The sequence below is a fragment of the Nicotiana tomentosiformis genome, chromosome 10 (genome assembly GCF_000390325.3).
Source record: "Nicotiana tomentosiformis chromosome 10, ASM39032v3, whole genome shotgun sequence".
Classification (NCBI taxonomy): domain Eukaryota; kingdom Viridiplantae; phylum Streptophyta; class Magnoliopsida; order Solanales; family Solanaceae; genus Nicotiana; species Nicotiana tomentosiformis.
In genome coordinates this window covers 71,090,989-71,112,032 of record NC_090821.1, presented here as the reverse complement: position 1 = coordinate 71,112,032, position 21,044 = coordinate 71,090,989, and positions in this window count along the sequence as shown.

Sequence of the window (21,044 nt, the reverse complement as noted above, 5' to 3'; positions counted from 1 at the left end):
TGTATTCGGGTAAAACCGAGTCTAATAAGCACCTCGATTCTGGTGAGGTAAACGGAGTAAGGACGTGACTGTAAGGAATCAGAATCAAAGCCAAGAGCCTCTCGTATCAGGGCCTGAGCAAAACACCTGCCCTCGGAGCCATCGAGACCCCGTGCTTCGGGTCCTGTTCGAGTTTCAAGGCCTCAGAGAGCATTACCGAGCGACCGCACACGATTAATAAAGGGCCGTGATATCCGTTCCCAACCGGATATCACGGCGTGAATCTCGACCTGTATCGGTGGAAAATCAGCGACTAGCAAAAAGGAAGATTTTTACCTTTCTTAGAAATGTACCTAGGGTAAAACTCCCCTACTATATAAAGGAGAACCTAATTATTCATTAGGGACATTATAACACGAATACCAAAGCAATATACGTCTATTTTTGTCTGTTTCTGAATGTTATCAAAGGTTCTTGTTTCTGGTTCATAAGTTATCATAAGCATCGGTCCGGAACTGACGGCAAGTTTCTTGTTAAGCCTTGAACCGAGCCCGAATTTAGTATCATCATTGGTTTGGTTATTTACTCTATCCTTTAATTGCTTATCTAACGTCATTAATCATTCGTGTTGAATTAAACCACGTATCCTTAAAATCACGTACAAATTCAATTGTTATCCATTTTTAAGGGTAAACAGTTTGGCGCCCACCGTAGGTATGTTAGCATTGCTACAACACTATCTGCAAAAAATGAGCCACCCATCCACGATGGGTGCAGCCGAATCCACACCATAAAAAAAATGAATGAAAGGGATCGTCCGCGCCATGGGCCCCTTCATTGAAAAGGCATGGCACATTCACCTCGTTCATTTTTGCCTGGTCCTCTTGGTCACCAGGCATCGGAGGTAGCTTGCTACTCCCACGGGAGTAGATAGAACTCGCGCATCCTCTGGGACGGTAAAAATAACCGATCTCTTAAGACCGGGATCCGTACTCGGAGCAGGGAATAGATTGATCAATTTCGGGTTTGAACTCGGCCCGCCAGCCTCCAAGGATGTGTCCTTCTTCTGAACTTCCAGGTCGCCTAGCCCGGAAAGATCTTCTAAAGCAGACGAGTCTACACCATCAAAAAAGAATGAAGGGGATCGTTTGCACCATGGGCTCCTTCATTAGACCTCTTATTTCCTGCTTGGGCCTCCTCGAGCATGGACTCAGTGTAGGAGAGCATCCCTGAAATTTCTATTATACTGGGCTCTTCCTTCAGAGCGGAGCCGGCATCCCGAGGGGTCTCAGTCCCCGTCTCCATGTCAATCTCCCGGGTCTGAGGGAGATTGACCTTGCGAACCTCGGATGCTGCCTGCTCCCCAGGAGGGGTCGACCCGTGGGCCACAAAAATTTTGTCTTCCTCGGATTCATCCCTGAGCCGAAAAAGTGAATCCGAGCCCGGTGCTCGGGAACCGGAGCTCTTCTTTGTCTTACGAGCCAATCTTTTCTTTTGCTTCACCACGGAGCTCGGGGAGCCCGAAGCCTTTCTTTTCTTCTTCTTCTTTTCCTCCACGGCAGCCCTGGGCTGTCCCATAACGGATGGGTCAACAGACAAGGACACATCCTTGTCCCCTTCCAAGGACCTAGGTTCGGTGGTTTGAGGAAAACCTACAAAAACAAAGGGGAAGGGAAATTAGTACGATGAAGGTTAGGAACATGGTATTAACTATTCAGAGAAAGACCTTACCATGAGAACGGGCCTCCCATCGGCCCTTAGAAAGCTTGCTCCATGCGCGCTCGGAGTATATCATCTGTGTACAGATGCCCTCGATCCATCCGCATTTGGAAATCGGGCGGCGACAGCTGCACAACCAAAAGTATGAATGAGAAGAAAGAAAATGAAGAAAACATTGACTCTTCAGGAGAGACTACACTTACAAGATACATTCCACTTCTCTGGGAATGGTATGAACTCGGGAGGAATAAATTCTTCGGTCTTCACCGGAACGAAGCGTCCCTACCAGCCCCGGTCTCGGTCTTCAACAACGCTCGAAAAGGGGGCCGTGATGGCCCGACGAGTAAGCTTGATCCTTCCCCCTTGGAAAATTTGGGGATTGTATAAACGAAGTAGATGATCGATCGTGAACCGACGAGACTCAGTCTTGTTCACGAAGTAGCGAAGGAGGATCACGATCCTCCATAGAGATTGATGGATTTGCCCGAGGCATACCTCGTACCTCTTGCAAAAATCCAGAACAATCGAGTCCACCAGACTTAATGTGAAGGGGTAAGTATAAATACTTAAGTACCCATCCATGTGTGTAGTAATGGCATCCTAGGGCCAGGGGACTACCACATCCTTTGCCTTCCCAATTACATTCGATTCGGACCACGGAAAGATCATCTTCGGTCACGTGGCATATTTACCCTGAGGCCCCCTCACCCCGGTCTTGTTTGCGTGAAGGGTTCCCGACCTTAAAGTCGTCTGCAATTGAGCAGCTTCCGAGAATAAACCTTTACAAGGGAGGCTCAGCGGTCGATTCGTCGGCCGCCACCTCGGGAGAAGCCGTTTCGAGGGCACCTACTTCAGGAGCAACCGCCTCAATACCAACGGACGATTGGGAAGATGAAGAGGCAACTTGTTGAGGAATAGATTTGGATGTTTTATCCATCATTGTCTGGGAAAGTTTGAAAATTTAAAGAAATAAGATGAAGGTTTGAAAAGACGAGTTCAAAGGATAAAGAATAGAGTTTGAAGGTTTGAAGAAAATCTGGGTGAAAACCTGAAAATCACTATGAAAGTTCAAAAACAAGGATGAAGATATGAAGATTTGGAAGAAGTTTGGTGATAGTTAGAAAGCTCGAAGGTAAAAGCCTGGTCGAAAAGTAGGAAAAGAACAAATGAACGAAGCTTTTATAGGGAAGCAGGCGACGCTTCGCATTCGGGAGAAACCAGCCGATGATCGACACATGTTCGAAGTCAAAACGGGGCAATTGATGGGACGTTTCGGCTCTTTCGTCGTAACGTACGGAGGAAGGAACTGGAGAACATCTATCGTTTTCCATCGTTTCGCCAAACTTACTCTCTATGAGACGAATGCACTATCTGTATACGGGTAAAATTGAGTCTAATGAGCACCCCGATTTTTCGGTGAGGCAAACAGAGTAAGGACGTGGCTGTAAGGAATTGGAATCAAAGCTAGGAGCCTCTCGTATCAGGGCCCGAGCAAAACACATGCCCTTGGAGCCATCGAGACCATGTGCTCCGGGTCATGTTCGAGTCCCAAGACCTTGAAGAGCATTACCGAGTGACCGCACACGATTAACAAAGGACTATGATATCCGTGCCCAACTGGATATCACGGCGTGAATCTCGACTCGTATCAGCGAAAAATCAACGACTAGTAAAAATGAAGATTTTTACCTTTCTTAGAATTGTACCTAGGGTAAAAACCCCTTACTATATAATGGGGAAGATATTCCATTTCAGTTGGAAAATGCAGTCAGATGTTTGGGACAATGTAAGTGATCAAGGGGTAGTAACTCATATCACGGGAGGAAAATTTGCGCAAAGTTCTATTACTATTAATGGGTGGCTCCGCGATTTCTTATGGGCACATGCATCCCAGGTAATAATTATTCATTAGGTACATTGTAACACGCATACCAAGGCAATATACGTCTATTTTTCTCTGTTTCTGAAGGTTATTGAAGGTTCTTGTTTCTGGTTCATAAGTTCTTCATAAGCGCCTGTCCGGAACCGAAGGCGAGCTTCTTGTTAAGCCTTGAACCGAGCCCGAATTCAGTATCATCATTGGTTTGGTTATTTACTCTATCCTTTAATTGCTTATCTAACGTCATTAATCATTCATATTGAGTTAAACCACGTATCCTTAAAATCGCGAATAAATTCAATTGTTATCCAGTTTTAAGGGTAAACAGTAACAAAGAAAAAGAAAAAGAGTAAAAAAAATAAAAGATGGAAGATTTTTAATGTGGTACTGATGCGGCGCGCGAGAGTAAAGCACCTTATATTGTAAGACTGGTATCAATGTTGTAGGGCCGTGGGGGGGGGAGGGGGGGGATTATTCGCTCTAAAGGCATTTAGGGAGAAACTTGAACGCCCGTAAAGTTTCAATGTGCGATTGAATTTTTCGGACAAATTTAGAGTGCAACTTCTATATTTTGTAGTAAATAAAATCCATACTTATAGCCTGTTTGGCCAAACTTCTCCAACACCAAAAGTGCCTTTTTTTTTTGAAAAAAAAAGTGTTTTTTTCAAAGTTAAAGTATTTGGCCAAGCTTTTAGAAGGAAAAAAATATTTTTGAGTAGAAGGAAAAGCGGTTTTGGAGAAATAGAAAAAAAGCAGCTTCTCTCCAAAAGCATTTTTTTAAAAGCACTTTTGAGAAAAATACACTTAGAAGTAGTTTTTAAAAACTTGGCCAAACACTAATTGCTGCTTAGAAATATTTTTTAAATTAATTAGCCAAACACAAACAACTTCTCACCAACGGTACTTTTGAGAAAATCACTTACGAAAAAAAGCACTTGTCAAAATAAGCTGATTTTTGCATGCCAAACAGGATATTAATGAGCTGCTTCCTCCATTTCGACGTGGCAGTTTTTTATTTGAGCGACAATCCAATTCAGAGGGAATTAGGCATTCTCACACTCACCTAAGTGTTCAATTTTTCCAAAGCCAAGAACTAATTTTAAAATCCCAATATTGAAGAAATTATTTCAATACTATAGACTAGCACTAGTATTTTAGTACTATAAATTTTTTTTTTGTGGTAATTAAAACTTTATTACCAAGTAAGAATATGTATAGCTCATAAAAAGATACTGGCAGCAGATCTTGATTATTTTAATACCGATCAAAAGAAGAAATTAAATGGTCAACATGGTACACAAGGAGAATTGACTTGTTCAGAAGAGAGGGAGGAGCAGGGCAGAGCTAATCTTTCGGTTACGGATTCGGTCAAACCCAGTTATTTTAGTTTATACTCTATATTTATTTTAAAAATTAATTAATTATATATAAATTATTAATTTAGAACTCGTTAATTTTAAAAAATTAGAATTTCGAACCCCATAAATTTCAAATTCTGACTCTATCTCCGGAGAGGACGGAAGAAGGAATTGCTAATAGTCGCTTATCTCCAAAACATTTTAAATATAGAGAGGTCCTTATAGAAAGAATTTAGTTTGGAAGAGAGCTTTTGGTAATTTAGGATGTTTTGCGAAAGTCTCAAACTTTTGTAATGCACATAATATTATTGTTTGATTTTTTATACCATCACATTAAGGAGGCTTCCAACAACAGAATTGTGTATAGTCAGCCTAATTCGGTAAACTAGATCGTAGTTAATGTAAATAATATGTTTATCATAACATGTTAAAATATATTAATTTTGTATAATTATTTTATTTTATACTTTGCATAAGGTAAAATATACTATGTTAAGTGGCTACATAAGAGAGTGATACGTAGAGCCGATGGCAGAGGATAGTTAAAATCGAAGACAACCGTTCCATTTATCACCGGAAGGAATGATTTCATAAAGACGCAATAGATGTCTGTCACCCGGCAGCATTTAATGGAGAATATTCTATAGTATTTAGTACACTGCTCGTTACAAAAGATTTGTCATTTATGTTCACCGTTACACACTCTTCAATGACCCTCATAATTGACATTAAAGAAGAGTATGATTCTAGGACCTTGTTCCCTAGGTATAAATAGTGAGCTCAGTTATCATTGTAAAAATATGAATTTTCTGGCAAACTTATACTATAATCAATTTAAAGCTTTATCTTCTTACTCTTTGATTTCGCTGATGTTGTGTCCGGAAACCCTGCTCCCAGAATTACTGTTTCTGTTATTTCTTAGGAGGGATGTACCTCCACAGGTTTCTCAGGCCCCACCTATTCTACAGGGCTCACAGGCTTCTCAGGCCATGATTACTGCACCAATTGCCACTCCACCTGCACAGCCAGCTAGAGGTGGAGGTCGGACAGGTAGAGGTCGCCCTAGAGGGGGAGGCCAGACTAGATATTATGCCCTTCATGTTAGGACGGAGGAAGTTGCATCCGATTCTGTTATCACAGGTATTGTTCCGGTTTGTCATATGGATGCATCAGTCTTATTTGATCCAGACTCCACTTATTCTTATGTGTCATCTTATTTTGCCCCGTATTTGGGCGTAACCCATGATTCTTTGAGTTCTTCTATTTATGTATCTACACCCGTGGGTGATTCTATTATTGTTGACCGCGTGTATCGGTCATGTTTGATTGTTATCAATGCTTTTGAGACCAGAGCTGATTTATTATTGCTCAGTATGGTGGATTTCAATATTATTTTGGGCATGGACTGGTTATCGCCTTATCACGCTATCATTGATTATTACGCCAAGATGGTGACGTTAGCTATGCCAGGTCTATCGTAGCTAGAGTGGAGAGGTACCTTAGATTATGTAGATTATGTTTCTAGTAGGGTTGTTTCATTTCTTAAGGCTCAACGAATGGTTGAGAAGGGGTATGATGCGTATCTGGCCTATGTGATAGATGTTAGTGTTGATACTCCTACCGTGAAGTCAGTTCCGGTAGTAAGGGATTTTTCAGATGTATTCCCAGCAGATCTTTCGGGTATGCCACCCGACAGGGATATTGATTTTGGCATTGATTTATCACCGGGCACTCAGCCCATTTCTATTCCACCATATCGTATGCCCCCAGCAGAATTGAAGGAATTAAAGGAGCAGTTACAAAAGCTACTTGATAAGGGTTTTGTTCGGCCTAGTGTATCGCCTTGGGGTGCTCCTGGCTTATTTGTGAAGAAGAAGGATGGTTCTATGTGGATGTGTATTGATTACCGCCAGTTGAACAATGTTACAGTGAAGAACAGGTACCCATTGCCTCGCATTAATGACCTATTTGATCAACTTCAGGATGCCAGGGTATTCTCTAATATTGACTTGCGTTCAGGCTATCACCAGCTGAAGATTCGGGAGCCAGATATCACGACGACTGCTTTCAGGATTCGGTATGGTTATTATGAGTTCCTTGTAATATCATTTGAGCTGACCAATGCCCCATCATCATTTATGCATTTGATGAACAATATATTTAAGTCATATCTTGACTCATTCGTCATTGTGTTTATTGACGACATTCTGGTATGCTTCCAGAGCCGGTAAGATCATAAGCAGCACCTGAGGACTGTGCTTCAGACTTTGAGAGAAAAGAAGTTGCATGCAAATTTTTCAAAGTGTGAATTCTGGCTTGATTCAGTAGGATTTTTGGGTCATGTGGTAACAAACAAGGGGATCCAAGTAGATCCGAAGAAAATTGAAGTAGAGCAGAGTTGGCCCAGACCGTCATCAGCTATTGAGATCCGGAATTTTCTTGGCTTGGCGAGGTATTATCGTCGATTTGTAGAGGGTTTCTCTTCTATTGCTGCACCTATGACCAAATTGACTCAGAAGGGTGCTCCGTTCAGGTGGACCGAGGAATGTGAGGAGTGCTTTCAAAAGCGCAAGACAACTTTGACTACAACCTTAGTATTGGTATTGCCTACAGGTTCAGGGTCTATACTGTGTATTGTTATGCGTCATGCATTGGTCTCGGTGTAGTATTGATGCAAGACGGTAGAGTGATTACCTATGCGTCCAGACAGTTAAAGGTACATGAGAAGAATTATTCGGTCCACGACCTTGAGTTAGCAGCTATTATTCATGCCTTGAAGATTTGGCGGTATTATTTGTATGGTGTCCATTGTGAGGTCTACACTGATCACCGGAGTTTACAATATCTGTTTAAACAGAAGGATCTTAATTTGCGGCATTAGAGGTGGTTGGAGTTTCTTAAGGATTATGATATCACCATTCTCTATCATCCCGGGAAGGTCAATGTAGTGGCCGATGCCTTGAGTCATAAGGCGGAGAGTTGGGCAGCTTAGCATATTTACCGGTAGCGGAGAGGCCATTAGCCTTGGATGTTTAGGACTTGGCCAACCAGTTTATTAGATTGGATGTTTCCGAGCTGAGCTGAGTTTTGGCTTGTGTGGTTTCTCGATCTTCTCTTTATGATCGTATCAGAGAGCGTCAGTATGATGACCCCCATATACTTGTCCTTAAGGATACAGTCCAACACGGTCATGCCAAAGAAGTCACTATTGGAGATGATAATGTATTACGGATGCAGGGCAGGCTATGTGTACCCAATGTAGATGGCTTGCATGAGTTGATTCTCCAGAAGACTAACAATTCGCGGTACTCCATTCATCCGGGTGCTGCAAAGATGTATCAGGACTTGAGACAGCACTATTGGTAGAGGCAGATGAAGAAAGACATAGTGGATTATGTAGCTCGGTGCCTAAATTGTCAGCAGGTAAAGTATGAGCATCAACAACCTGATGGATTGCTTCAGAAGTTAGAGATTCCAGAATAGAAATGGTAGCAGATCACTATGGATTTCGTTGTTGGGCTCCCACAGACTCAGAGGAAGTTCGATGCAGTTTTGGTGATTGTGGATAGATTGACCGAGTCAGCTCATTTCATTCATGTGGTTACTACTTATGCTCAGGTTTACATTCACGAGATTGTCAGGTTTCATGGCGTACAGGTATCTATCATCTCTGACCGGGGTACGCAGTTTAATCACGATTCTGGAGAGCCGTATAGTGATAGTTAGGTACTCGTGTGGAGTTGAGTATAATATTTCACCCTCAGACGGACGGACATTCCGAGTGCACTATTCAGATATTGGAGGATATACTTCGTGCATGTGTGATGGATTTTGGGAGTGTTTGGGATCAGTTCTTGCCACTTGCAAAGTTTGCTTACAACAACAACTACCAGTCGAGCATTCAGATGGCTCCGTATGAGGCCTCGTATGGTAGGCGATGCCGGTCTCCAGTGGGTTGGTTCGAACCGGACGAAGCTAGAATATTGGGTACAGACCTGGTTCAGGATGCTTTGGAAAAAGTTAAGTTGATTCAGGATCGACTCCGTACAGCCCAATCTAGACAAAAGAGTTATGCGGATCGAAAGGTTCGTGAAGTTGCATTCATGGTTGGTGAGCGGGTCTTGCTCCGGGTTTCGCCTATGAAGGGTGTTATGAGGTTTGGAAAGAAGGGCAAGTTGAGCCCGAGGTATATCAGACCTTTTGAGATTCTTGAGAAAATTGGAGAGGTAGCTTACAGACTTGCACTACCACCTAGTCTCTCTGCAGTTCATCCAGTGTTCCATGTTTCCATGCTCCGAAAGTAATAGGGCGATCCGTCTCATGTGTTAGACTTCAGCTCAGTCCAGTTGGATAAGGATCTATCTTATGTCGAGGAACCAGTGGCCATTTTAGACAGACAGGTTCGAAAGCTAAGATCAACGAGCATTGCTTCAGTAAAACTATAGTGGAGGGGTCATCCGATCGAGGAGGTGACTTAGGAGACCGAGCATGATATGTATAGCTTCTACCCTCATCTTTTCACCACTCCAGGTATAATTCTAAACCCGTTCGAGGACGAATGTTTGTTTAAGAGAGGGAGGATGTAACGACCCAGTCAGTCGTTTTGAGAGTTGTAGCCCCATTCTCCCATTTACTGCTTATTATGTACTTTATAGTTGTATTGTGACTTGTCGGGGTAGTCAGTTCGAGTTCAGAGAGATTTCGGAATGAATTGAGACACTCAGTCTCAAGGTTGAAAACTTAAGTTGAAAAGGTTGACCGGATATTGACTTATGTATAAACGACCCCGAAATAGAGTTTTGATGATTCCAATAGCTTCGTATGGTGATTTTGGACTTAGGAGCGTGTCCGAAATTTTATTTGGAAACCGGTAATTAAATTAGGCTTTGAATGGCTAAAATAGAGGTTTAACTTTGGAAGTTTGACTGGGGAGTTGACTTTTTTATATCAGGGTCAGAATTCGATTCTGGAAATTTGAATATGTCCATTATGTCATTTATGACTTGTGTGCAAAATTTGAGGTCAATCGGACTTGATTTGATAGGTTTCGGCATCGAATAGAGAAGTTTGAAATTCTTAAGTTTTATTAAGCTTGAATTGGGGTATGATTCATGATTTTAGCGTTGTTTATTGTGATTTGAGGTTTCGACTAAATTCGTATGATATTTTAGGACTTGTTGGAGTATTTGGTTGAGGTCCCGGAGGACTCGAGTGAGTTTCGAAAGGTTAACAGGTCAATTTTAGACTTGGAGCACAGCTGAAGAATTTTTGGTATCCAGCTCTGGTTTCCTTCTTCGCGTTCGCGAAGGGGATAACTGGGGCAGGTGAGAATATGTTCTTCGCGTTTGCTAAGAAGGGACCGTGTTGGCGAAGGGTGATGGCAGTGTTCATCGGGAATGCGTGAAGGCGTTCGCATTCGCGTAGAAGGGCGAGGCCAGGCTGGGGTAATGGGCATTAAAGTTTCGCGTTCGCGAAGGAGAGATCGCGTTCGCGAAAGCCAAGTTTGGCAAGGCATCGCGTTCGCGAAGAGTAATTTTGGGCAGCACAATTTTGTGCTTCGCGAACGCGAGGGACCTGTCGTATTCACGAAGAAGGAATGCCTGGACAGAGAGTTTAAGTTCTGAAAATGGGACTTCCCATTTTTCATTTTTACCGATTTGGAGCTCGGGGAGAGGCGATATTCGGGAGATTTAATTGGTGGATTAAGTTGGAAAAATTATGAAAATTCCTAAGTTTAGATTGAAGATTTGAGGGTCGAGTTGATGTCGGAATTCAGTGATTTTTGTATGGTTGGACTTGTTGTTGAATGGGAGTTCATATTTTATAATTTTTGTCAGATACATGGGCCCCACGAGCGATTTTTGAGTTAAATTTCAAATTTTGTTGGAAAATTAGTATTTTCATATGGAATTAATTCCAATAATTTGTATTGACTGAATCGAAATTATTATTACTAGATACGAGGCTTTCGGAAGCCAGTTCACGAGGCAAAGGCATAGTAGAGTAAAGAATTTCACGGTTCAAGGTAAGTGACTTGTCTAACCCTGTGTGAGGGGAATTCCCCTTAGGATTGGTATTGATGTGATAATTGTGATGTGTTGAAAGTTGTGTACGCGAGGTGACGAGTGTGTACACGGACTTAATGTGGAAGGTTATGTCTTTAAATTGTGTAGATCACTGTTGCATATTAATTAAATTATTTTATCCTATTATATTCATCATCATTGATCTATTTTTATATTTCTAAAATTTGCCTAACCTTTTCTTGCTAATTGCCTTACTTGTTTAGTTGAAACTTTATTTCTTTTATTCTGTACATTTATCGAAGGTTGAATTTCTTAATTGAATTAATATTAATATAAAGTATTTGATATTTTTAAATTTGGTATTGAGGCAACGTGCTAAAAATTCTGAAATATTATTTTTGCTGAGTTATTAATTCTCGAATATTTTGTGAGATTTTTATACTCAATATGATTGACCCGTGAGCTCCTTATTGTGAAAAATATTGTGGTTGTTGATTTATTTTGACAAGTTAAAATATTTGGGCACTTGAGGTGCAAATTGTGATATATTGTGATATTGATACGCATGCGGTGGTATAAGGTCTGGGTGTTGAAACGCATGCGGTGAGATAAGGGTGGCTTGATACGCGTGGCTAGTAGGGGAACTATTAAAATTCATGCGGTGTGATAAGAGTGGCTAAAACGCGGGATGCTATTTCGGAAAAAATATTTTCTTTAAAAATTAAATGTGAAGGCTCCCGCGGTGATATAAAGAAAATGAAATATTGTGAATTTATTTATGATTTGGGACTACGAGGCGGTACCTCATGAGTGCCCTTGTTGATATTTCTCTATGGCTGCATTTACCTTTGGTTATTTTATGTTTTTCTTAAAGTTGTAAATTTCTGTTTTCCTTCCGTGAGGTATTAATTGCCCTTGTTTTGTGTAGTTAAATTGTGACATACTACTTGATTCATTCCCATTGTCATTTTTATTATTATATTGTAAACTTTTCACCCTGTCTTTTTATTATTTCCAGTAGGGCCTGACCTGACCTCGTCACTACTCTACCGAGGTTAGGCTTGTCACTTACTGGGTACCGCTGTGGTGTGCTCATATTATACTTCTGCACATCTTTTTGTGTAGATCCAGGTATTTCCTATCATACCAGGTATCAGTGAATTAGCTGCACGCGGAGACTTCAAGGTATATCTGCCAGCGTCCGCAGATCTCGGAGTCCCCTTCTATCCTTATTGTGTTGCTTTCCTTATTCTCTTTAGACTCTGAGGTATAAAGACACTTAGAATAAATTCTTAAAAATTTGTGACTTCTTTCTACCGGATTTTGGGAGTTGTGATTATTTAAGTTGTCGTTCTTATTTATTTCAGTTGTTAAGAGTTGAGTTTCATATTTATATTCAGTTATTCCGCATAATTGATAGGCTTACCTAGTTTTAAAGATTATGTGCCATCACGACATCTTACGGAGAAAATTTGGGGTCGTGAGAGTAAACAAACATCATTTTTAGGTTGTCTACTACCTGACACTGTGACACATATAACAATAATTAAAGTGACAAGGAACCAATGTGCTGAAAGACCGTTCAGTGTTAAAATGTATAAGTAATCTTTCTCGCAGTAGTTTTTGGCACAATCTTATGTGGAGTCAAAACTAACAAAATTTTTTCTTTCACCAAGGAATGCAATTGAAGTCTCATTTAGTTGACCGGCATAGCTCTTTCTGTTATGTATTCACAATTTGCATTTTTATTTGGTGATAAAAATACTTCCCTTATTAAGTAATCTTTAACACTACTATCAACATTAGCAAGAATGACCAAATTAACCATCTGTTATTGTATGCTCTTCCGTTCCTAACACGAATCAAGAAATATCCACATGTTGGATTTGTTCTTGCTATAATTTTTTGTTAGCTGAATCTTTTTCATTTGATGTCATAAGTATGTTTTCACTAAGCTAAACATTATACTCTCTGATCTTGTCGATTTTGGAACTAATAACAATACTTGGCGAAAATGACCTCTAAAAACTATTAAATTTCCCATCAAATGGTTCATCGACGTCATTATATCTTAAACGCTCCTATTAGGCAATTATGTATATAAAGGAACATGCAATTTAATTAATGAGAGAATTATATAGAATCCAACAATCACTCAATGCCGGAAAATATCATTACATTAGCATAAGTTATGAACTCAAACTGATTGGACAACATCATCTAAACCTGCATAAACGATTAATTTAGTCATGTTAGTTATACAATATAATTATATACTTATAGTATAGAAATATGTATTGTGATGACTTCTTTACTATCAATTTAACACCATCACTCTGCTTTGACATATTAGCAATTGTTGTCTTAATTGTTTGAAGAGGTATGTCGAATCTAGAGTGAGTCGTACGACCTCCTGATAAAATTGCCACTACAATATCACTTGTTATTATTATTATTGTTGTTATTGTTGTTGTTGTTGTTGCTTGTTATTGTTATTTTAAAGCCATCATGCCTCTTGATCTAACGTAAGTAATGCAAGATATGTGCAATTTTTCATGTTCCTCTAAGTCCATCTAAAAAGAATAATCCTGATATATCAGAGTCAAATCTTTGCAATATATATATAGTCTAGAAGCATTTCTCTTGTTTAGGATTTAATTCTAATTATGCATTAAAATCTTTCTTAGGCACTTTTATAGACTTCTCAGGTTAAAACATTATCATCTATCCTTTGATCAAGTTTAGATATATTAATGGCCTCTAGGAAATAATTAATACTTTTTATCTTGTGTTGTAGTTGATTATCAGATAAATTGCATGTATCCTTATAAAGTTTTGTGATAGATTTTTATATTATGTATCCTACAGTTTGCTAAGATCGGTTGGCATGTATCCTTCTTTTTGCTTCTTTGAATTAATGTTTGACACTTTCTTCCATTAAAAGTAATTCTTCAAAAGAAATAAGTCTCTTATATAATTTAACAATAATCCCAAAGATTACCTTTCACCTGTTTTAGGATTAGCACTAATCAGGAAAGAGGTTAAGAAGATCAAATTCTATATAAGAAAACTTTTTAGTTTAAATATTAAATTGCTTAGCAGTAGCAATTTCACCAATTACTCATCTTCATTCTTTTTGTCTATACCTTCGGCTAGGGTTCCAGACATGATACTGTGATTTTTTTTTTGTATATGTACATTTATGCAAACTTCAATGTCTAGTAAGCGCATCTTGAAATACCAAGTGAGCAGATTTTATACATTAGTAGCAATATTAGGAACGCGAAGTTTATTTCTTGGCTCTATTTATAATATTTTTAAAACATTGTAACATTCCTACCCAAAATAAATAAATAAATAAATAAGGAACAGAGAAAATTAGAAATAAAAACATAAATTGAAAGATTTTTTATATTTATCCAACATATACTCATTAACCAACCGAAGATATTATTTTGTACTTAGAAAAGACTTATGAAACAAAAAGACAATTTTTATTTGTGGAAACAAAATCCAAATAATAAAAATTTTCAAGCAAAAACGTGGTTTATAGGGTTATGGCAAGTGATTTATAGCTAAGATTTAAACCTTTTTTTATTTTAGGAATGATGTAGGTTCTTTTGCAGTTTTGAATCCTACTTGGAATAGTAGAAAATTACACATTTTAATATACTAGTCTCTATGTATGTGATTCGCACGTAAAACCTTAGAACTAAGAAGAGAAAGATGAGAAAATAAAAAGCAACGTGACATAGTAGATATTAGAGATATATAGCAATAAACTCGACTAATTCTTTTTACAAAAAAAAAAAAGTTGATTTCATGCAGCTTATGAAAATGTCAAAATGCAATTGTTTAGCTAATATATTCACACCATGACATTTCATTATGACTTTTATTTATTGATCAAAGATCCCCTCCCTTGATAAACCTTGTAATTGTCAACTTTCATATGGAGGCCAATAGCTCGTTAGAAAATTTTGGTCAGAACCTCTATCAGTTTCTTCACTTATAATATTCAGTCCAACCATGAGGCTAATTAGAACCTGCAATAATAAAGTCAATTCATCATATCATCCAAGTTATATTTTGAACTGCAAACTGTATAAATTAAGATAAGCAAACTTCATAACAACCAACAGGGTGAGATCACATTGTCAATGTTACATAGAAGATTAAAGCCAGAACGATAAAATATAAATAATAGATCTTGTTTTCATATACTAATGTCAAGAAATCTCTTAGCATATTTTAGGTGGACTGATGAATAGAGTACAGCTGCTTTGCGGAAATTTAGTGCCAAAGCTCAATATTCCTAACCCTTTGGAATGATGAACTTAGCCATCTTTGAGAAAGAAGCTAATTTTGTAGTTATCTTTTTTTTTTTTTTTACGTATAGAAAGCCAAAGTGGATTGATATTAAAAGTCCTTACAATTTCATGTTAGTCTGAATTTTAGTTCACTTCAATCTCTATTTAGGCAAAGTCTATATATTACTATTTTGTCCGATATCTTCTAATAAATTATTAACTATTAGATGACATAAAAGTCAGTCAATATTTTAAGAATATTTTTGTCATCCAATATTTAGCGTGAAATATTCATACTTTTATAATAATATAGATTATTAGCAAAGTCAGGAGCTTATTGTTGGATTTCCCAAAATACAGGTTTAGCGGCCTAAAGGTACAAATATAACATTACTTTTAGTTGAATTCAAAGTTTTAGATATTGGATTCTAAAATATTACAATATTATCTAATATTAATTACCATTTTTATCTAATATTGAACTATTTTTAAAAATATTTTATCTTTCAAATCATAAAATTAGATCAATAGTCATGTATTCATAATAAATTCAATTCAAATAGAAGCATGTAGAAGAGTACTATTTCCTTTGTTGTTAATTATCAAGAGAATTCATTGTGAGCACATAATTTTTGCCCTATGAAAATACTCCTATAAAATCCACAAAAAATAAAATTTCTAATTGTTTTTTATTTTTTATAGAATTTCTAGGAATTTTTTTTAATTGTTTGTTTGCATTTAGTTGCATTTTTGTGCAGATTTAATATTTCAAAATCATAAAAACACCATAAAAATCTTCATTCCATATCATTTTAGGTTTTAATTATATTTTTTTAAGAATTAATTACTTATTAATTATAGAATTAATACATGAAAATCACAACAAAAAATACATTAGTAACTTTACATGCATTGTTAGTTAATTAAATTAGTTAATTGTGAGAAAAATAGGTAAGTATGTTTAATTTTACAAATTAGATTTGATTTAGGATTTAATTTAAGATTTTAATTAACATAGCTAGATTTTAAAATCAAAGTAAGAAAGAAGTAGGTTTGTTTGGGTCTTTTAAAATGCATATGGGCCCGTTCATGATGAGGCCCAAACCCCACCAAAAATCTGCTCCAAGCCCAGTCTCCCTTAAAGCCAATCCAACTCAATTCCTCTACCCGGTCCAGGCCCCCCCATAACCCCAAACGACACAGTTTTACCCCTCGCAAATCTCAGCCGTTCATCAAGCTTGATCCAACGGCCCGGAACTGAACCACACTCTCTCATATAACTGTCCTAAAAGACCCCCCCCCCAAACCCTAGAGACTTCCACTATTCTCTCATCTCCCTCATCTCTCCCAAATCCCCTCAGAACCCTAGCCGCCCCAAAAATCGCCACCGACGATCTCCACTCCAAACAACCCCTAAAGCTTCACCAGACAATTCTCACTCCTTTCTCACCATGTATCTCTTTGTTGTTTCCCTCAAAACCCTAAAAATCTCTCAATTTGTAGATCTAAGGAATCATAAAATCTAAATCCTTCTCTTTTTTTTATTCTTCTTCAAATTTTGGTTCATTTAGGTTCAATACCAAAGCCAGTCGTCTTGTCCCTTTACGAACTACAATTTCATGGTAGTTTCAGTTCATGAGATTTTTTAAAAAATCAAATGGCCCTCGTCACAGTTCATTCCATTAGCTGGCCTGTGCTCGAAGTTGTTATATGTAGCACTAGTTGTGCTTTCGAGTATTGAGCCAGTACTCATATGGCAACATTGAACACTGACCAGATTTCTTTGCCAGAGTTTGGTCAGTCACCAGTCCTCTCTTGGCCAGCACATGTACGGCATCGATTGGTAACTTTTTGACTTTCTCTTTTATTTATTTCCTTATTAATTTCAATGAATTCCTGTTTTGCATTCTCTTTTCTCTTAGTTCAATTTAGTTAGACGTTTTGCATATTACCTGCTTAATTGTGTGTTTTGCATGATTAGTTTAATAGTTTGACTGCATTAGTTAGTCGCATGTTTGAATTAGGATTTATTTGTTAAATTATTTAGGTTTTGCATATGGCTGCTCTGTGTTTTCTTATCTCTAGATTGTTCGAGTTCTTAATGATAGTTTGTTTGTAATTAACAAAAGCCTAAAAAGGGTTGAAAGAGATAGAAAATTAGGAAATCTTTTGTTAAATTGCTGAGAAAGTGTTAGAAAGTATTAGAAGGGATTAAAGTGCAATTAGGTAAAATTTGGGATTTGAAAAGAGGTAAAAACGAAAGTAAAAAGGGCTGAAAAGAAGGGAAATAACATCAAAAATAGGAAATAATTATTTTAATTGGACAGTTGTCCATTTCTGTTTAAAAAGATGCCAATTCCCTGATTTCCTCACGTAGAGGACACTCTCTCATTCTCTCATAGAGGATACTTTGATTCTATATAAAGACCACACATTTCCTCACACAGAGGGAATTCTCGGCAGAAACTATACATATACTCTCTCAGCTTGACTGAGTTTCTCCAAAAGACTCTGAAATTTTCAAATTTAAATACATAAAAACCAAAAAAAGAGAGGGAAGATTCAAGGCTGTTTCTAATTCCTAATTTTGTTGCTGCGTATTCTAGGTTTCATAGATGTGTGAGTTAAAAAACTCACTGTTTTTGCTGTTGTATTCAATTGGCTAGTCTGAGCTGTAGCTTTTGAAGTTTCAGATTTCTCTTTGTTTTCTTTGTTGCTGTTTCCCTGTTAAAAGGTGCATTTATCCACCATGTTAGCTTTACTCGAACTATAAATGACGTTGGTTTGTTTATGCTATACTCTTGCAATATTTTAGTAGTTTTCAGCATGTCTAAAGTCTTAAATCTGTTTTAGTTTTTCATCTTTGTTAATCTGTGCAATTGTTGGAGTGTTAAGATTATGTGAATGGTCTGTTGAATATCAATAGGTGGTGTAGCCATTATTTGAATGTCATTTTATCTTTTTTTTTTCTTCTCTTTCTTCATGGAATGTATGTGAGTTTCATTATGTACACCTAATCATGAAATGATGCAGGAGTCTGATTTTATATTCTCCTTCAAATCTGCCCAAAGCATAGTTTCTTTTTGAATTTGACAAGTGAGGATAGCTTCGTAGCTATTTTGTCACAAAGCTCTAATAAGCCAAGAAGATCATGAGACGTGGCAATTGCGGATAATTATCAGTTTATTAGAATATATAAATAGTTTAAAGCATTATCCTAATGTATATTCTACCTCAGATTTACAGATGTATGAACTAGTTGTTAATGGTGCTTAAATCTAGCATCTATTCAGTTTTATTGAAAGTATTTAGTCATTCGTTCAATTAGTTTGACAGATGCATTGTGCTTGCTTTCATTTTTGGCTTACCTTATATCTGTGAATAAGCGTGTAGTGGGTCAGGCCCAGCGAAATTTTTCTTAGGTGAGCTCTTGACATTTTTCGTTTATTTGGGCTTCGGCTTGAGGCCCAGACTTCAAAAGAAGTTTGCAGCTGGAAAGTCCCACGCAATTGGGCGTCACATGGAAGCCTATTTGGACATTATTTATCCTTATGTTATACTTAGCCCATGTCTCCTTATACCTGGCCGACATAGCTAAAAAAGTTATTAGAATTTCTAGAACATGATCATTCTCTGTTTTTAAATGGCAAACGCTGTCGGCTTGTTTTCTTTTTCGTAAATTGACTTAGTCCCTTTAAATAATTGTAATTAGCCCATTTCTTATTAGTTAACTCAGTTGATTTCTTCTCGTTTAGTCAAGTAATTGAATATGCCAAGGAATCCATTATTTGATCCTACAAAGAACTTCTCCATAAATCATGGCCTCACATCAAATCTCAAAATAGTTTAGGAAGATAATTCTAAATATCGTAGTTTGCTTTAGGCACGAATATTAAACCATCGTGATCATGATTACGGTTCCAGTGGCATGGTCACGATATATAAATCTCAATTCAAGTGTGCGTTTCATGCGATTTGACCTCAACTTCAAATAATAATAATAATAAACATGTTATAAATTGCGGGTGCATTTCACGTGGCACGGTTTGCAATATGTACAAAAGCAACGAGTGCCCGACATCGCGAATTGTTCAGATAAATTCCATAAATATTAAAGCAGTTCAATAAATAATTAAAAGTGGTATAGAAACGGTAATGCACATACGTCTTAAAACATGTAATGTTTCTGATAATTAGGCCAATTATTAATTGTTAAGCAACCGTTCTAAAATCACGAAACTCGGGAGTACCTCACACCTTCTCCCGGGTTAATAGAATTTCTTACCCGGTCTTTTGTGTTAGCGGACCATAAATAGAGTCAATTTCCTTAATTTGGAATTTTTAAAAAAAGCAGTGACTTGGGACACCATAATAATTATTCCAAGCGGCGACTCTAATTAATTAAATAATCACATTTTGAATAATACTATTTTAATTGAAAAAACTCCCTATTCTTCGGAAAAAGGAGGTGTGACAGCTTTGACGACTCTGCTGGGGACTAAGAACCCAAAATCTCTGGTTCAGGGTTCAGAATTCGAGCTTGAGCTTAGATGACTTTTATAATTGGCTTGTTGTTGATTGTCTGATATTACTTATTTGAGCCTAATGTGCTAATTGCCTCTCTTTACCGCTTTAATATTGTCGTGAAATGTATATAAACTGTTACGCCACCCTTCTTCTCTCTCAGTCTTCTAAATCTTTTGGGGAGCGTGATTTTCACGTGGCTTCTTTTCTGTTAGAGTCATACCCTTAATTTTAAAACGAGGATCGGAGGAGTTGCAAAGCCGGTGAAGCTTATGTAGTCCTGGTACGCTGCCCCTCCCTCGACTCGAGTTGTCTGCTCGGCTAAGCCAAGTCTAGAACAACACACCCTAGGATTTAAACCTAGAATAACATAGCCTCATGCCGGATCCCTAGTAGGAAATATTTTTTGCATCACGTGCATTTGACTTTGGGGACTCAACACAGGTGTTGGATCCGTCTAGGACAGGTGTACCTAAATTAAAAGACCATCCTGATGCATTTTACGTGCTACTTGTGCATATGTTTGTTTCAGCGTGCATACTGATGTGCTTTTAGAATAGGGAAAGAAAATCAGAAAAACAAAAAACCAAGAGTGAGGTAGGACAGAGAATTTACCCTGTTCTGAAAATTTCAGGTATTTGAAAACCCCAAAACTCTGCCGAAAAAAAGAGAAAAAAAGGCATTTCAAAATAAGCCAATAATTTTTAAAAGTCATATTTTCCTGTTGTGTCAACACTTACCGAACTACGCGAGTCTGATTCTCACCGAATGTGAGATACGTAGGCAACTCCTATCAGGTCCGGCCTCTTTTTTGCAAAATTGACCAAAATAAGAACCTTTTTGAAACATGGTCATCACCCGTGACCGTTCTTGTCAAAATAGTCTTAAAACGTTTTCTTGGGACGCCAGAAGGCTATTTTCGCAAGAATAGCCACAATGTAAACTCAAGTCAGTCTTTTCTCTATAATCAACATCAATTGGCAGAAACAACGCTATAATCTCTCTATTTGTAAAAACAACCCATGTTTTTGTTGCTGAGTTTATCGAACTGAATTTTCAAAATTAACCACTTTGTGTTTTTGGAAAATGTGTCGGTTTTGATCATTTGTCCTCAATTTACTTGCAGAATGAGCACCATTTAGAATATACCTTTTGGGGTTGTATATGAGATTCCACTAAGAATTCGCATATGGTGGAATGACCTGGGGGAGGTCAGCAAGCATTCTGTGACTAAAGCATTAGGTGGGCT